The following is a 16,367-nucleotide window of genomic DNA, read 5'->3' as shown; positions in this document are numbered from 1 at the left end:
GCAGAGCCTGAGTGGCACTTAAATGTGCTCTACCTTTAGAGAAAAGAGAATTTCAGGGCATACAGATCATCTCCTGAGATCCTCTGGTTCCAAACCCTGTGCTCATCAGCCTGGCTGACACCAGGGGACAGGGGACACCAGGGGACAGGGGACACCAGGGGACAGGTACCGAGTGCCCAGGGCACTGCTCAGTGAATTGACAGCAGTTATCTCAATTGTGTGTGGGCAGTCAAGGAGTTTGTACACAAGAACTCTACCCCTTACTGGAGAAAGAAAGGGATAAAACAGATCAAAACTCAAAATTATGATATTCTTAAGTGGCAAATATAGTGAATAAAACCCACAAACTCTTGGAATGCCATGGGTGTACAATAAACACTCACACAAAACCAGCCCGTTGTAGCAGGGATGTCACTCATATCAACCCATTTACCCAGCCTGGAAACTTCTGCAGGAGAGCCTTGATTGTCATTATCTGTGTCAGGATGCCAATGGAAAGAACTTGCTATTTTTCAACCACTTTTTGAGATTAGCCCTTTTTTCTTGGAGTGTTCCACTAATTGTTTTGTCTTCACTTGCATCAGCAGGAGACCCAATTATAGCTCCAGCTTCTATCTGTGATAACCTCCTTTTTAGTGTGAGTCACCTTTTCACCTTTCATTACAGAGATACCAGAAAGGTGTGGTAGAGAAATAGGACAAATTCGAAATTCCATTTTTCAGAAATGGGATTTTATAATTGTTGGTCACTTTGCTTGATTTAATTTAAATCACATTTACATCCTAATAGGACTTAGAAGAAAATGCTTCCCAGTCACAGTTTTCTGTATGTAGCTTTAGGTTTTTAACAGGGTATAAACTACGTCCTGTTTCCACTGATTAAAATATTATTTTTTCCTCCAGAAGCCCCAGCATCACTGAATCTATTGTCATTCACTGAAAGTAATCTCTTTTTTTTTAATAACTAAGTAGGCCGTCTATCCTTGGGCATGCAGACTGTTAACCTTGAAAGCTGATGGATGAGTTGACTGATATCTATGGGGTGCAGAGAGATGAATAAACTGGAGCAGTATTTAGTTGGAGTAAACTCCCAAGACACCATTAATTGTGATTTCAAAAAGACAGTTCTCACTTCCACCTGGCAAATGCAATTATGCAATAGAAGAGTAGTTCAACAAAACAAACAACAGCTCAGACCAGCAGCTGACAGAATGACATGCACTGTCTTCTTTAAATGTGTTTGAGAAACACAGCAATAAATCAAAGTGCTCATTCATTCTGGCAACCTGAATCACCACAAAAACATGCAGTTTGTGCTTTGAAAACAATCTCACAATCAGTTAATAGCATAATAATGTTTTAAAATAGCTTATGTAAGTTGAATCTTTGAGAAACCTGTTAACAATAGTTAATACTATTGAAAAATGTGCTTTGTAAGCTCTGAAGGAAAATGAACCTTACTGAACCCCACTCAGCACAAACTCAACTCAGGATGAAAACCTCACTGCACCCACTAGAGAAAAGGAAGGTTAAAAAGGGATAGGACTGAAACTTTAAGATGCCAGAGGGACTGACGGGATAGTGCTGCTCTTGTTTTTCAGAAAAATAATGGCAGAGACTAGAAGGTCACTAGTAGGATTAGCACTTCTTCACTGAAGTAAACGAGTTTACACCTGCAGATAATTGGTTCTGAAATGGGAGTTTGATTTCTAAAAGCTGTACACTTTTTTAAACCAATGATGAAAAGCAGTAAGATGGTTCATTGCTAGGATTTGGGTTTTCTAACAAAAGGCAAAAGTGATCCTAATGCTTCCCCTTTCTCACCTGTGAGACTTTGAGCCTGACTGAATAGTTTCAACTCTTCTGCCAGCAAGTCAAAGTCCAGGATCAAGGACCAGCCAGAAACCATTCATAGAGCAAGAACTGTCCCCCCAAGCTCTGCATTGCCCTCCCTGACGGGCTGAGACCCTTTGTTCATTCATCCTTCTTGCCCCTTCTTTGCACTTCCCCTGGGCCAACCACCTGTTGCAGGTCTTACCATCATCTTTGGAACAGGAGGACAGGGTAGTTTCTGATCCTTTTCCACTCAAAATCACAACACCCAAGCCAAGGATCTAAGAATCCACCCGTGCTTCCTGCTTTAGCTGGAAAGAATTGAAGCATCTGTCCTGCCACACCTTCTGTTGCACCTTAAACTCCAAAAATGTAGTTACAGATCTGTAGGAGGGAAAATAATCCTGCAGACTCGACCATCAAAGAACAACATCATCAGAGCCACACCAGGAGTATAACCCATATACACAGAGACTGTTCTAAAGGAAGTTTAGCTTAAATCTAATTATTTCAAAATTCTAGTAACAACTTAAAACATTCCAGTGGTGAGAATTGCACTTGGGAAAGGGCATGCTTTCTAAGGCATCCTACTGTGTAACAGTTATCTGGATTTCTTTTTCTATTCCAGGCCAAACTAATGTAAAATTCACCGAGACAAGCCTATAAACCACAGAGATCTCTGATCACTAATGGGCAGCAGCCACCAGCAGTTTTCAGCTCAGGTTCATGGAAACAACTGTTTGAGGCTCCCTGCTGACTCTGGGAACCTCCCCTTCATTCTACTCGGGGACACCCAAGCAGAGAAGGAACTTTTGTTTCAATTGCTGTATTGTGTCTGCTTTCCTCTCTTTGAAGAGTTTTGTTTGTATGTGACACAAAGCTAAATTAAATGTTATTAGAAATACACTAGCAGGAGTATATATTTCTTGTTGCTGATTTGCGTCTCCTGGCTATCGGATCTGAAAGCACTAGAGGAGATTTGAGAGCACAGGCTGTGGTAATACACTTCTGTGTATGATAAACCGAGTTAGATGCTACGTTCCAACCTAAAAAAAAGTTAAAAGATATTGTTTTAGATATTGTTTTCACTGCCACTGTCAGTGTAAGTAATAAGTAACACCAGATGGTGACGCGAGGCCAGAAGGGGCCAGGACAGAGAAGGAGCTGCAGTGGCAGCAGCGTGGTGGGGTCTGTCCTATTATCCCATATACACCTCGCTATCCCATCACTCCAGAGAGGGAAAACCAGTTTGTGGTCTCTGGTGCCTTGCTGGTGGTTTGGCACAACACAGTAAACACCACAAAATAGAGAGAAAGCCCGGCGTGCTCTGGGATGTCCTCGAGGGATCGCGGCTCCACGGGCACCTCCCTCCCACCACGGCGGTGGCTGTGACTCCCCTGTGAGAAACCAGAGCCCACCGGTGCCAGGGGGACACTGAAGGGGTGACATAGTTCCAAACAAGCAAATAAAAAGACCATTTTTAGTGCCTGTGGAGCCCCAGAGCCACCTCAATGCTGAGGCTGAGGGTGCAGGACCAGGACCACACAACCCCACCAAGAGGAATGGGAGAAGGCTTCTGGACGTTCACTTGGGGTTGTCACAGGTGTTGGGAATCACCAGAAATGACCACAAGTGCTGGGAATCACCAGGAATGGCCTCAGGTGCCAGGAAGCAGCATCAGCCCCCTGCCCTCAGGGAGGGACCCAGCCCTGCTCAGCTATGAGGGGTCCAGTGAGCACAGCCTGGGGGGCTGGGGGAGCCCAAGCCAGCTTCCTCACCACAGGGAAGCAAACACAGAAGAAAGATTCCAGGCTGAACAAAATGGGGTGTTTAATACAAAATGCCACAGTTTTGGAATGCCTGTCACACCCACGGTAGCTGTGGCCCAAGTGGAGTCCCGCCAGGGGCACCAGGGCAACTTGTGGTTTTGTTCGTTCACAGAATCTCAGAATGTGCTGAGCTGGAAGGGACCCACAAGGGCCATTCAGTCCAACCCCTGGCCCTGCACAGGCCCATCCTCAAGAGTCACCCTCTGTGCCCCAGAGGATCAGCCAAACCCTCCTGGAGCTCTGGCAGCCTTGGGGCTGTGCCCACTGCCCTGGGCAGCCTGGGCAGTGCCCAACCAGCCTCTGGGGGAAGAAACTTTGCCTGAGATCCAACCTGAGCCTGCCCTGACACAGCTCCAGCCATTCCCTGGCTGCTGTCCCTGGTCCCCCAGAGCAGAGCTCAGTCCCTGCCCCTCCTCTGCCCCTGCCCAGCAATTGGAACTGCACTGAGGTCTCCCCTCAGTCTCCTCTGCTCCAGCTGAACACACCAAGTGCCCTCAGTGTCCTCACACGGCTTCAATCAAGGTCCTTCCCCATCCTCATTGCCTCCTTTGGACACTCTCTAATGGCTTCAGATCTTTCCTATATTGTGTTGCACCATGATAAAAGTATTTTAAGGATCTGGATATCTGAGCCTCTGCTCTGGGAAACGTGAGGCTGAGCCAGAGAGAAAACCTGGTGTGACTGAGTGTGGGAGGAGCAGCTGTGGAGGGGCCTTGTCACAGCTCAGGCTGTGCCAGTGGCACTGACAGAGGGGCTCCTGGACGGTGGGACAGGGAACCTTCCTTGACACTGCTTCTATTACAAATTCTAACAAAGATAAAACTTTGGGATACTGCAACATCTGGGGGAGGTTGAATTTTATTTTGGCCAAATTATCAGCCATCAGCCTCAATTTCACATGAATTGGGTGTCAGTGAAGTCACTGTGAGTTTCCAGTCAGAGGCAGGCTCCAGCTAACATATGTTCCTCCCACCAGTCAAATAAGAGTTTAATAACAACCTGGTGTGTGTGTGTTTGGTTACTTACAGGAAGCAGATTCTCACCAACATTGCTGGTAGCCAGTAAACACTCCCTCTTTGTCCAAAACCTGCATTTATGGAGAAGATATAAGATATAGTCGCTATAGTGTTGCAGCAGGGACAAAAGTGAAATCCCAATACCATCCTGCCCACAAAAGCTGTCACACAGGTACTTCCCACAGCTCTAGCAGGGGCTCAGCACATCTGAAGCAAATAAACTTGGCCATTGGGTAGTCACAAATTAGCAGTGACTTTCCCAAGTTAGTGACAGCATTGTGAGACATGCAATAAACAGATTAAAAGAGGTGGAAAATCCGCTGAGCCACTGCAAAGTCCTGCATATGCTGTGGAATCACTGATAGCTAATAGGTGAGCTACAGAGCCAGGTGAGCTTATGGGGTTTTAATCTGTGATTAACTTTTTACTTACATGAGAAGGAAATTTCCAAGGAATTTCATCCATGAATTTTCAACAGAGCTGCTTCAGAACCAATGTGTCTGTGTTGTACTTCATTCCCAAAGCTCCCTGTGCTGTTCCTGTAACTTCAGCTTCCCCTCAGGGCTGCACTTCTCAGGAGATCTCCTGGAGAGATTTTGGGCTGCATAGTACTCCCGTTTTTCCACTTGAGAAATTTGGAGAGAAATGTTTGAGCAGTGGCAGAGTTTGCTGTGCAGCAGGAACAGCACCCTTGGGCCTGTAGACCACAGAGGTGCTTTGCTATCCCTGCCCTGCACACACACCCACAGCTCTTGCCTGGCTTCCTTCCAGGAACAGGGACTTGCTGCAAGTCCAGAAACCACCAGCAGGCCAAGTTCTGCTGGGTTTTTCACTTCCTGTATTGATGGAGCTCCATTATGTCCCCAGGCCTTGTTTCTCAGGGTACAGCCACTCTGCAGACGTGTGTAACACACATCCAAATGCCACGGGCAGGAGCTGCCAAGCACTCCCAAACACAGCATCGAAACAAAATCCCAGGCCCAGGAGGTGAAATCCTCTCCATAGTGCTGTCATTCTTTTGTTCTTTATCTGAGATTGAGTAGGTGTGCAATGCTCTGTCGGGGTTTTTTAACAGGTGGAAAATGTCATCTTGTCGTGAGAGATTCGATGTAAAACACTCCATTGCAGTGGTTTCTGGATCTCAGTGCTCATTGCTCATCACCCACCCATGAGATACAATACTTGTTCTAGTCTCTGACCCGCCATTTGTCAGTTACTGGCAAATATATCTCTGTGTTGCACCCAGCAAATATGTAAAAATATCAAATGCATTGTGTTGTTAATAATATGGTTGTAAGTCACAGCAATTAAACTTGCATTACAATTAAATCTCTTCTGGCCATAATGATGTTCCTGTTATGCCATTTTATTATTGCAAAGTGAGAAGTACAAATAAATGTATAAGAAATTGTAATTAGGTATGCTTACTTGTCTAAGTGCTTTTAAATATTGCGTTTTGGAAATATAAACTGGCATCAAAATATGCGATATAAAGATTTCACACCAAAAAAGGTCTTTTTCTTCTTTGTTTATATTTCTCGACCAATATGCCCAGTTTCATTGCAGTAGTAGATATTTTATCTAATAGATATTTTGAGCTTTGGCAGGAAATTTTTAGCTGTGATTTCCCAGTTGAGAGAATCAGTGAAATTATAGTACTCTCAGAATAGCATCTCTGAATTCACACCCTCAGCCAGCAATACTGCTTTGCAAGTGTTATTTAACATTCCGTTGGTTTTGTCTTCATAATCTACTTTCTTCCCTTAATGTATCACTGCCTACATTAGCAAAAAGCAGAAATAGGAAAAAACTTAGCCAACAGGATTTTGAGAGCAAAACTCCTTTTCAAGGGATAGAATAAAGAAAATTATGCATTTCTTTCCAAGAGTTCTGGTACTAGAGATGTAGAAATTTCTGTGTAAATCCCATTTGAGAAGGAGGCAAAAGTTATTTATTGAGCACCTAAAATCATTTTTTTTTTTGGTACTGGAGTTCTAATGCACTTTAACCCCACGTTCTAGAAAGACAAATTCAAACTAAAATAAGCAAAGACGTGGAAAACTGGAATGATGGAAGAGCTGTTGTAGAAAATCAAACCTTTGGCATGCTTAGTCTTAGCAAATCAAAGGCTAAGGTTGTTATTTATAGAGGGCAGTCGTATCTGCCTGGAGAAATGAAACCTAACCCTCCAAATACTATATTTAAAGGTGGAGCTGGAGTGGAAGGAGCTAACCAGCAAAGAGATTTATTGTCCCCCAAGGCTTGTGGTGGTTCAGCGTTTGTCCCTGGCCATGAGTGGAGGGCTGGGGAGGAGTTCATGATGGGTGACAGGAGGACTGAACCAGAGAGCAGCTTCAAGGGGAGCCACCTCTGCAGGACAAAGCCAGGGGATGTCCCACTGCTCAGGTGTAGGCTTGGAAAAAAATGCTCTTTTTTTACCTAAACTGTATTAATTACCCAGTCCTGTCCATCAGGAAACATCAGCTAGTGATTGCAGCAGAGTGGTAGGAATCATAAGCTTGGATTGTCTCTTAACTGTTTCACAGCTTTATTGCGTTCGTTCCTACTCTTCTGCAGCACCAGAATTGTTATTTTTCTGTCTCACAAGGGAGCAAGCAGGTAACTGATGGATTATTGAAATCGCTTTCTGAAAACTCTCCGGGCACTTCTCTGCATATCTGTAGATGTCTAAATACATTTAAAAGCTGGCCTGAAAGCCCTTCAGGCTGGTAAAATATGGCTACAGGAGTGCTACAGAGGTGCAAAGTATTATCTCAGTTATTAAGTATACATGTCTCCTTGGATATAAGTCAGGCTAAATCATAGGGTTTTTTACTGCATGCTAATAGGCTCTAGAAAATTAATTAATGAAGGAATTTGCCATACAAAGAGAATTACTTGAAGGATGCCTGAAGTTTTTTTAACTTCATTTGCTTGAAAAATGGAAAGTATGCAGGAAATGTCAGGTTGTGTGTCTGAGTATATTGTACTACCCCCCCCAAAAAAAAAGTAGAAAAAAAGGGCTTTTTTTTTCTTGTACAGAAACAAGCAGAGTCATGAGAGAGTTTTTCAGTATTCTGTGTTATTCTTGTTGCTAAGGAAACTTTCCTTCATCTGCGCTCAGTAAGGCATCCTCAAAAATCCCTCCACAGAAGAATGGCATTACAGAGCACTGTCAGAAAAATCAGCTGACAATTAACCAGAAAACTTGAAAGTTTTAACAAGAGAGTTCCCAGTTTCCTTTATAAAGCCCAGGACGACTTGTAGCAGGGAGGAGCCTGCAGGAATTATAGCAGGTCTATGTAATTAATCTTGTCCCTACAGAATTTCCCTCAAGAGGAAGAAACAAGAATAAAACAAGACATTGGGCTTGGTTTTGTTGACACGGTCCCATCAGCTTTGATCCTGTATGGTCTCCACTGTACTTTCTAAAAGACAAAGTAAAAATCTCCCTCCCCAAAAGACTAGTAGATGTTCTTTGCTATCATCTCTACTTGGATGATAAAAGATTAAAGAGAGTAGGAAACAGCAATCCTCAAGATCTCTGTATTCTGCAGCAGATTTCCCTCTCTCTGTTGCCTGTGTTCATTTCCAATCCATCACACAGGCACCACCATGGCTTTCAGTGCCACTGTTCACAAAACAGTGAACACAAATGCCACTTTTCATGAGGAAGAGAGCAGAGTTGTCTCATAGAAATAATAGGTGAGAGTGTGCCCTCTAATTTATGTTGTGGGATTCCTCATCCTTTCCTGGCAAATATTTACCTGCCTTCATTACAAAAGCCTGTAAATCCATGTTAGCAGCTGTTTTTGTTATGCCCTCTGACACAAATCAAATACTGAAATAATGCTACATTTCCTGGGGAGTTTGGAATCCCAGCTGGGCCACATTCCAGGACACGTTAAGGAAGGGAAGGGGGTTTGGTGTATCCCTCCTCCTACATGCCCAAGGTCTGCTGCCCCAGTAGTGTCTGGTAGAGCTCCTTTCTCCAGCAGCACAGATAATGTCAGGAAAGAGGACAAGAAATGGGGCTTGTGGAGCTCCTACACACTCTCCAGAGAAGGCCCTTCAAGCAATCATCAGCTGGGGAGAATTAAACTACTGGTTTACCCTGTCCATTGTATCTAATAGCCACTAATGACCTTATGCTCTGTGCTTTTGTCTAATTGCATATTAAAGCCATTTGCACTTTTGCCTGCTGTTAAAATATGCATGTTATTGGTCCCTGCAGTGTTGCTCTCATAGAAAACGTGATACAGGAGCCAGTAGACCACCTTTTCCTTGGATGTACACTTCTCTAGTGTGAAAATAGAAGAAGGAAAGATTCTGAGAGCCTTTCTCTCTCCTGAAGGGAAGGAGTGGCTGCCTTACACTATGAACCCACTTGTAATATTCACTAGGAAAATACTATGTCTCCCAAAAAGGCGAGGAACCATGTGTGCTATATGACAATGAACCTTGTGTGCTTTACCCTCCTGTCCCAATCCATGGCATGTCTCTGCCCTGTGACAATTTCTGGGCACACTTCCACCATCTCTGGTAGAAAGTTTTATTTTCCTCTTTGAAGCCATTTATTTTGGCATGTGAGACCAGACATGAATGTGAGTCTCAGCAGAGACAGAGTTTACTTCCCCCTTACTCATCAAGGAAACCCAGCAGTTTTCATCCTTGGAGAGGTACAACTCTGATGGATGCAGGACCCGTCTTTCATCTTCAGCTCTGGGTGCAGAGTCACCTGATACAATCAAGGAAAAAACCATGCCTGTCCAGTGCCATGCTTCCTCAGGAGGTTTTTCTCCTTCACATAAGGGATTTCAATAATATTATTTTCCCATGCAAACTCCCTTGTTTTCCAGAATCCCAGGTATTGTAGAAGTAGAGCTACTGAGAAGCTTCTCTGTCATTACATATGTGAAAGTTAGGCATTTGTACATATAGTGCCATTGAAATATCTGTCTCTGGAGATGGCATTAACATCAACATCTCTGGCTCACAGATCCATCACACACGCACAACCAAATCCAGTCCATTCACAAGCCTGTTCCCTCTGCTGCTTATTACAGTCTTTTCTGGTTTTCCTTCCCAGTGTGCACAGCCTTCAGTAGGAACTCCCTGTATGTGATTTCAAGCCATAAAATGTTCTTTCTTGCTCCTTCTTCATCTTCTGGATGAGAATCCATGAAACCATCTGAGCATCTCCAGCACCGGAGTGTGCCCTGTTGGACACGACTGCAATGCTCCTTCTCTGGAACCTGCCAAAAGAAGCCTCATGCTGCAATGGAGGAAACTGTAAGCAATTCCCTCTTTCCAGCAAATTGAGAGCCTCAAAGGGATGCCATTTCTTTTCAGATGGCTCAGGTTTTGCTCACAAGACCTTAGCTTTCATCTTGGTGAGCAGGAACGGAAAACAGAAAAGTATTGTGGTATGTCTGGAATATGAAAGATACATTCTGCTGCTTCTTTGATGTCTCATGAAAGAAAACTGGAAGAATACAAATGCAATATCATTAAAGCACATTACTAGTCCAGTAGGAATGGAGAGGTTGGTGCATTATAAATTTTTACCCAATGCTACTTCAAACTATGATCTGTAATATATTAAGGAAGCTGTCCTGACTAATGGATTTCGGTATGACAATGAAATTTAAACTTTCTCAAGTGAAATACAGATGACAATTTTTTAACACTATTTTGAGGTACCTTGAAGTGGCAGTTGCTGGCTAGAGAACAAAAATCCAAATGGCAAGGTTTAGATATACAGAAAATGGAAGATAATGATGCACGAAATAAATGGAGAAGAATTGAGGGAAATACTGGAAAGAGGAAGAGCAGAAAACAGTTTGACCCACCAGTGAGCCCGATTCCATTTCTATGGAAATGAGCTCATTACTCCTAATTTTTTAGGGTTTTTTTAAGCTCCTGGTTGATTCGTGAAGTGCTGTTTGAATTCTGATAAGGGCTTCATGAATCACTGAAAAAAAACCATTCAAACAAAATATCCAGAGTCAAATGATTACCAAGTCCCATAGATTAATCAGCTGCCTGAACACTTTCTATAACAGAGCAGGCACCAGGAGAGCAGCTTCTCCCCTGCTATCATGAGTCTATAAGGTTTCATTCTGCAAAGAAAAGGGATCATGCTTCTGAAATCTAATTCTGGATGGTTTCTCCATCCAAGAACCAACATTAAAAAGGAAAGACATCTTTGATTTTTCTTTCCCCCACCATTTCCATGTTTGATCTCTTTTAAAAATCAGCATCCCAAGAATTGGCCATAGAATACTCCTTGTTCCTCAGAAATGGGAGCATCTGTGTTATTCATGTGACAGGGCTTTGTAACCCATCAGTGTTGGCTGGAGGTACAGCCAAGCAGGGAAGGGAAATGCTCGAGGTCCAGAACTGGTTCTTCTTAACCCTTCAGGATGCTGAAATAAAAATCAAATAGAGCAAGTAAGCTTTGTTTATTTTATAAACCCATTAATTTTACGAGTGTCTTTAGACATGAGCAGAGTCTGCCTGTGACAGCTGGGTTTGTAACTGAGCAACTCTGACTGACTCCACATGTTATTCATACAGCACCTACACCTTTCATTAATTCTCTGAACACTTCAAACAGAACGCCCTTGGCAAATTCTGTGACTCTGCTAATTTGCCTTGTACTAATTTTCAAGGTGTGCATAGGTCACCAACTCTCTCCACATGCATCTTGTAACAATGCTCTTGCTAGAAATTACACAAAAGCAAGCTAATCCTTTTGCCTCAGTGCATTGTGTGGCTTTTCCAAAAGCCCTCACATTTTAGAAATGACACAGTTCATCACACTTCAATCATGGCAAACAGAACAGCAAGAACCATCCTCATGGGAGATGCACAGATGGCCTGGGGATGTGCATTCTTTAAACACTTACAGGACTCTGCACTGATGTCAAACAAGGGGTTAAATTAGCATTTGAAGTGCGAGAACCAAGGCCAGGTTGGACAGGGCTTGGAGCAACCTGGGCTAGTGGAAAGTGTCCCTGCCCACGGCAGGGGGGGCAATGGATGAGCTTTAAGGTCTCTTCCAACCCAAACCATTCTATGATTCTATGAAGTATTTGGATTTTTTTAAAATATTATCCAGAGATGGATGGACATACACACCCACCATTCTGCAGTTATGATGATTTTCATTTTAAGACCAACAGGAGGTTGAGGGATAAATTTCATTTTAATTTACATGAGGAATTACACTGGTGCAAATAAGAAATAATTTGGCATATATGACTTCACTGAACTGGTACAAACTTAAGCTGATTTTCATTTTCTAGAATGCGGAATTAATTTTGGAAGAAGGTTGTGAAGCTATAGAGCATTATTCTATTCAGTTGATAGCATTATTAATAATGCAGAGACAGATTGTCACTCTGTATGTTCCCATACATTGAGACAGGAGTTTGTGAGGCACCAAAGTGGCTTTGTTAAAATATTTCCAAGATTTTCTTTTTGCATCTCACATTTCTGCACTTCTCAGAGCACCAGGAGCAGAAAGGAATCAGCATTTGAAGAAAAGTAAAGACAGAGGATTGATGTGGAAAAGGAAAATATCAAAAGCTATTTCTCTGCACTGTGAACTCTCATGACAAAGTTGTAGAGGTGGCGACAGCTCTGGAGGAAAGTTTGTGTGCTCTGTGAGTGAAGTACAAACTGAAGATCCAGCAGCACTCTGGCATTTCTGAGACCTTCCACTCCCAGGCTTTTTAATTGCAATTTGAGTTTTGACATTATTGATACCTCATTTCATTGCCTATTTCCATCAAGGGAAGACTGTGGTGTAGGATAGAAAAGCAACTGGTTATTTTGATTATTTGCAAAAAGATAACCAATAACATAGAGATTATTTTCTCTTTGTAATTTATTTCCACTTATATTTGTGAGCAATGTTACTTCCCATTTAGCTCTGATTTCGAGATGATGAAAGTCCCATTCAAACTAAATAAAAATATAATAATATCATTACAAATTAACAAAGATTGGTACTCCCTTATGCTAGGTAAAATACAGAGCTAGTTCTTATTCCAAAATGTAAAGGACAGGTGAAGAAGAGAAAAATGGTAAAAACACAGAAGTATCTTGTTAGTGTTCCCTATCAGATACAGGGGAAAGAAACCTTCCTCTTACTTTCTCTTTAATTATTTATCTGAAGTTCTTATAAAAGAGACAAAGAATTCAAAAAGTGAAAACTGGAATCATTGGGAAGAAAGGGATGTGATCCTGGGAAGGAAATGAAGAAAGACCAGATGTATGCCTTCGTACTGTAAAGATAACACACTGTGCAAAGGGAAGGGTTTTATTCACAGATTGCACCATTCAAATGACCAAAGTTGCCTGTCAAAATAATTTATAATACCTTTACTTACTGAAGTTCATTAACTACAAATTCTTTCACCTAATGTTGTTTTAAGGGTAAGAGTTATGTAATGCAGGAAATTCCAGGTATATGGCTTTATCTAACACAAAAGGTTCAATCCTTACTATGGAAGGCAAGAAAGTCCAGCTCTACTGAGGGAACTTCCCCAGCAGAAATCCCCTTTGTGGAATCCTGCCCAGTACAATGGAAGAACAGGATCCAAACACTCTTTGAATGGCCACAGGCAGTTTTTCTCCTTGGAAATATAACTGGACCTTATTCTCTTATTTGACTGCACTTTCCTATTGGTATGACATATTAGTTTGCCCTTTTTCAACAAGCAGCCATGTAACTGGGTAAGCATCTGTCATGGTTTGAGATCTCCAAAATTCTAATTCCCTAGCTCCATTCCCCCTCCCACATCTCAACCCAGCGAGAGATGATTCTTTCCAGACAAAACTCACCAGACTCAAAGTGGGGGGAAAGGGAATATATTACAATGACTGTACAAATAAATACTACAATACATTATATACAACCTTAGCTATCTCTACCGTGACATAAGTATTTACAATGGATCAAATCTCTTCTCCCTTCCAAATAAAAGTCCAGGAGGGAAGAAGGACAGATCCCTTCCACATTTAGGGCAGCAGCTCCTCTTCTGTCTTCCATGCAGCAGTTGTAACTGGATTGTTGTAGCTGGATCTCTTTTCAATACACACAAGGAGGTCTCCAAGCCTCTCGGCTCTCCTTCCACTCCAAGTGAAGGCCTCACCTGTGGACTGCCAGCAGGGACAAGACTCGCTTCACCACAGGTATATCACGAAATGCAGGGGCATCTTCGTGAAAGTCCCTTCCTCAGGGGATTCACCCCTGAGTCAGAACATCTTGGGCAGCTTTCAGTTGAGAGTCTTTGCCCCAAGAGTTCCACCAGAGCTCCTGTGCTCTGTCTCAACTGCCAACGTGGCAGCAGCAGCGGGGGGAGCAAGGTCACCCCCCTCTGCATTCCATCCGGTCCTCCCGGTCCAGCTCCGGGACGTCTTTTGAGCTTCTTAGCTCCTCTCTCTCCGGTGCTTCTGTACTCCAAGACTCCTCTCAAATAGGAGTCCATCTACTCCTCCTCTCTCTAGGAGGGGTCTCCAAGGGTTTATGGGGGGTCTGGTTCAGTTCTTACCCCCAAAACTCTGTTTCTCAGCTGCTGGTTTTCTCTCGGCTTTCCTTCCAGGAGCTCTCTCCTGCTTGGCTGTAATGCCTCTGCTGCTTCGTCTTATCTCTTCTGGCTCTGTGCCACCGTTTCTCTGGTCAGTGCCGGCTGCCGTTACTCCTGCCGCTGCCTGGTGGAGAGAAAACTCCCAACCTTCATAGCTACAGACACATAGTCCAGCTTAACACTGTTTCTGAGTTTCTATGACCCCAGCCAGGGGCTGGGGGGCCGTGGCCCTTCAGCTCTTGCCCCTTCAGCTCATGGCTTCAGAACATGGCTACTTCTTCTACTCCCCAAACTACAACTCTTCTCTTCCGTTTGGTTGTGATATGTTTATATTTTGCAGAAGCACTCATTGGACAAAACTTCAAAACTTCAAGAGTTACCACCCCCTGGGGGTTACCACTTTCAACTGCAGGGGGCAAACTTGGTTTAAACTACTACAGCATCATACTTCTACCATTTTTGTTTCAGTGTTTAATAATTCTAAATCATTAGAAGTTATCTTTAAAAGAAATGGTTTTATTTTCTCCTTGTTAAAAAGCACTAAATCTACAGAAATGTGAACAGGTAATGATTCTTTGTCCCTTTTTCTCTCCAGGTTAGAACGTGGACAGGAGGAAAGTTCACAAGGGAACCCCAGATCTGGGCAAACCAACCCTAAAACTGGTTGGGACAAGGACCAAGACTCATGTTCCCGTTTCGATGAAGAGGGAAGGCAGTTGCCATAATGTAGGTGTCCAAACCCTGATGGCTCTGAGCATTCCCTGGTGTTGTGGTACATATTTGCCAGCTCTGCCATCTCAGGTCTCAGTAAAGAAGCTTTGGTTGCCTCAAAGAGTCATTTCAAAAACTGTCCCTGGTACATAAATAAATATGCCACAAAAATAAAAGGAGAGCTCCTCATTCCCACTGTGAGCCAGGATAACGCTCCTTGTGTGTCCACAAAGGGCAGGAGCAATGCCTGGCCCATCCACAATATTCAACTCTGCCCCATGCTCTGCCATAAGCTGCAAACTCCTTCTGGAACAAAAGTGGACAGAGTTACCTCAGTGGTGCTTCCCTGCTGTGTGTGCACAGTATATTATTCTTCCAGATTCCCTTTCTTCTCCCCAGGACAGACACATTCATTTGTACATTTAAAAAATCACAGAACAACCCATGACCAGTCAATACAAAACCAGCAGAAAGACAATATCATTGATCTGAGTGCAGAGCCCTGATAAAGGCAGTGCCCTCAGTGGCTACAGAGACTAAGGAAGGCAGTGCTCAGGTGGTTTTCCTTTTAATTGTGTTGTGCCTTCTCTACCCTCCTCAGGAACCCAAAAAGTACTGCACTGTCAGTCTCTATACCCTTCCCTTCCCGGGTTAGAAAGTTCTGCTGCAGCACATTTACACTTCCTAAACAAGCATTCGAAATTAAGAGCATTTAATCAAAACCTTTCTTCTGATTAACTGTACTTTCATCAGGAAGATTTTAAACACATTTTCCTTTTCATCATAGGAATGTTGACAGACTTCCTTCATCAGTATTTTAATTAACAGCAGGTAAGGGAGGCAGAGTGAATAAGACACACTGTTACTTCTGCTTGATTTCAAGTCTGCTTGTGAGACTTTCTCTCAGCTCACAGCTGAAATTGTCTTATCTCATACATTCACAGGATTACTGCTTCATGTAAATGTCATTTTTGCTGTCCAAAACATTAAAAAAACCCACACCAGTGTGCTCTAACTCCTGTCTGTCTCTGAGAGACATGAGGGAAGCTGTATGCTTTTGATCAAAGACAAGATCCCCACTTCAAAGTAACACCTCATCTGTAAATACATTACACGCAGCTCATGCTGCAGGAAGGGGACTCCTTGATTTCATATAACCCAAGGCTCGTACCGTGGGATTCGCCTGCACTCGTACAGTTTAATCTTCCTCCTCTGAATACAGACAGAAAATTACACAAAAACGTTACAAAGATCTTGGGTTCCAGTCTCCTCTTCTTTATCTAAGCCCAATAGACCCCAGTCCAACACTTCACTGAAGAACACCTGACTTACTGTGGACTGAGAGAACATGGAAAAAATTACAAATTTCAGAAGTATCAC

At 43.1% G+C, this 16,367-nt stretch overlaps 1 long non-coding RNA gene across 2 annotated transcripts in view; it reads right to left on the bottom strand.

The window, feature by feature from the left end:
- The window catches only part of LOC116793557, a 94,877-nt gene that overhangs the window by 67,402 nt on the left and 11,108 nt on the right, over nucleotides 1–16,367 (bottom strand). For both annotated transcript variants that reach the window (XR_004359526.1, XR_004359527.1), the window contains exon 4: nucleotides 4,688–4,748. This is a non-coding gene — a long non-coding RNA (uncharacterized LOC116793557). The remainder of the gene's footprint in view (nucleotides 1–4,687; nucleotides 4,749–16,367) is intronic.

Source organism: Chiroxiphia lanceolata, chromosome 13 (assembly GCF_009829145.1).
Source record: "Chiroxiphia lanceolata isolate bChiLan1 chromosome 13, bChiLan1.pri, whole genome shotgun sequence".
Taxonomy (NCBI): domain Eukaryota; kingdom Metazoa; phylum Chordata; class Aves; order Passeriformes; family Pipridae; genus Chiroxiphia; species Chiroxiphia lanceolata.
Note: the sequence above shows the minus strand (reverse complement) of the source record. Positions and strands in the feature narration are given on the sequence as shown.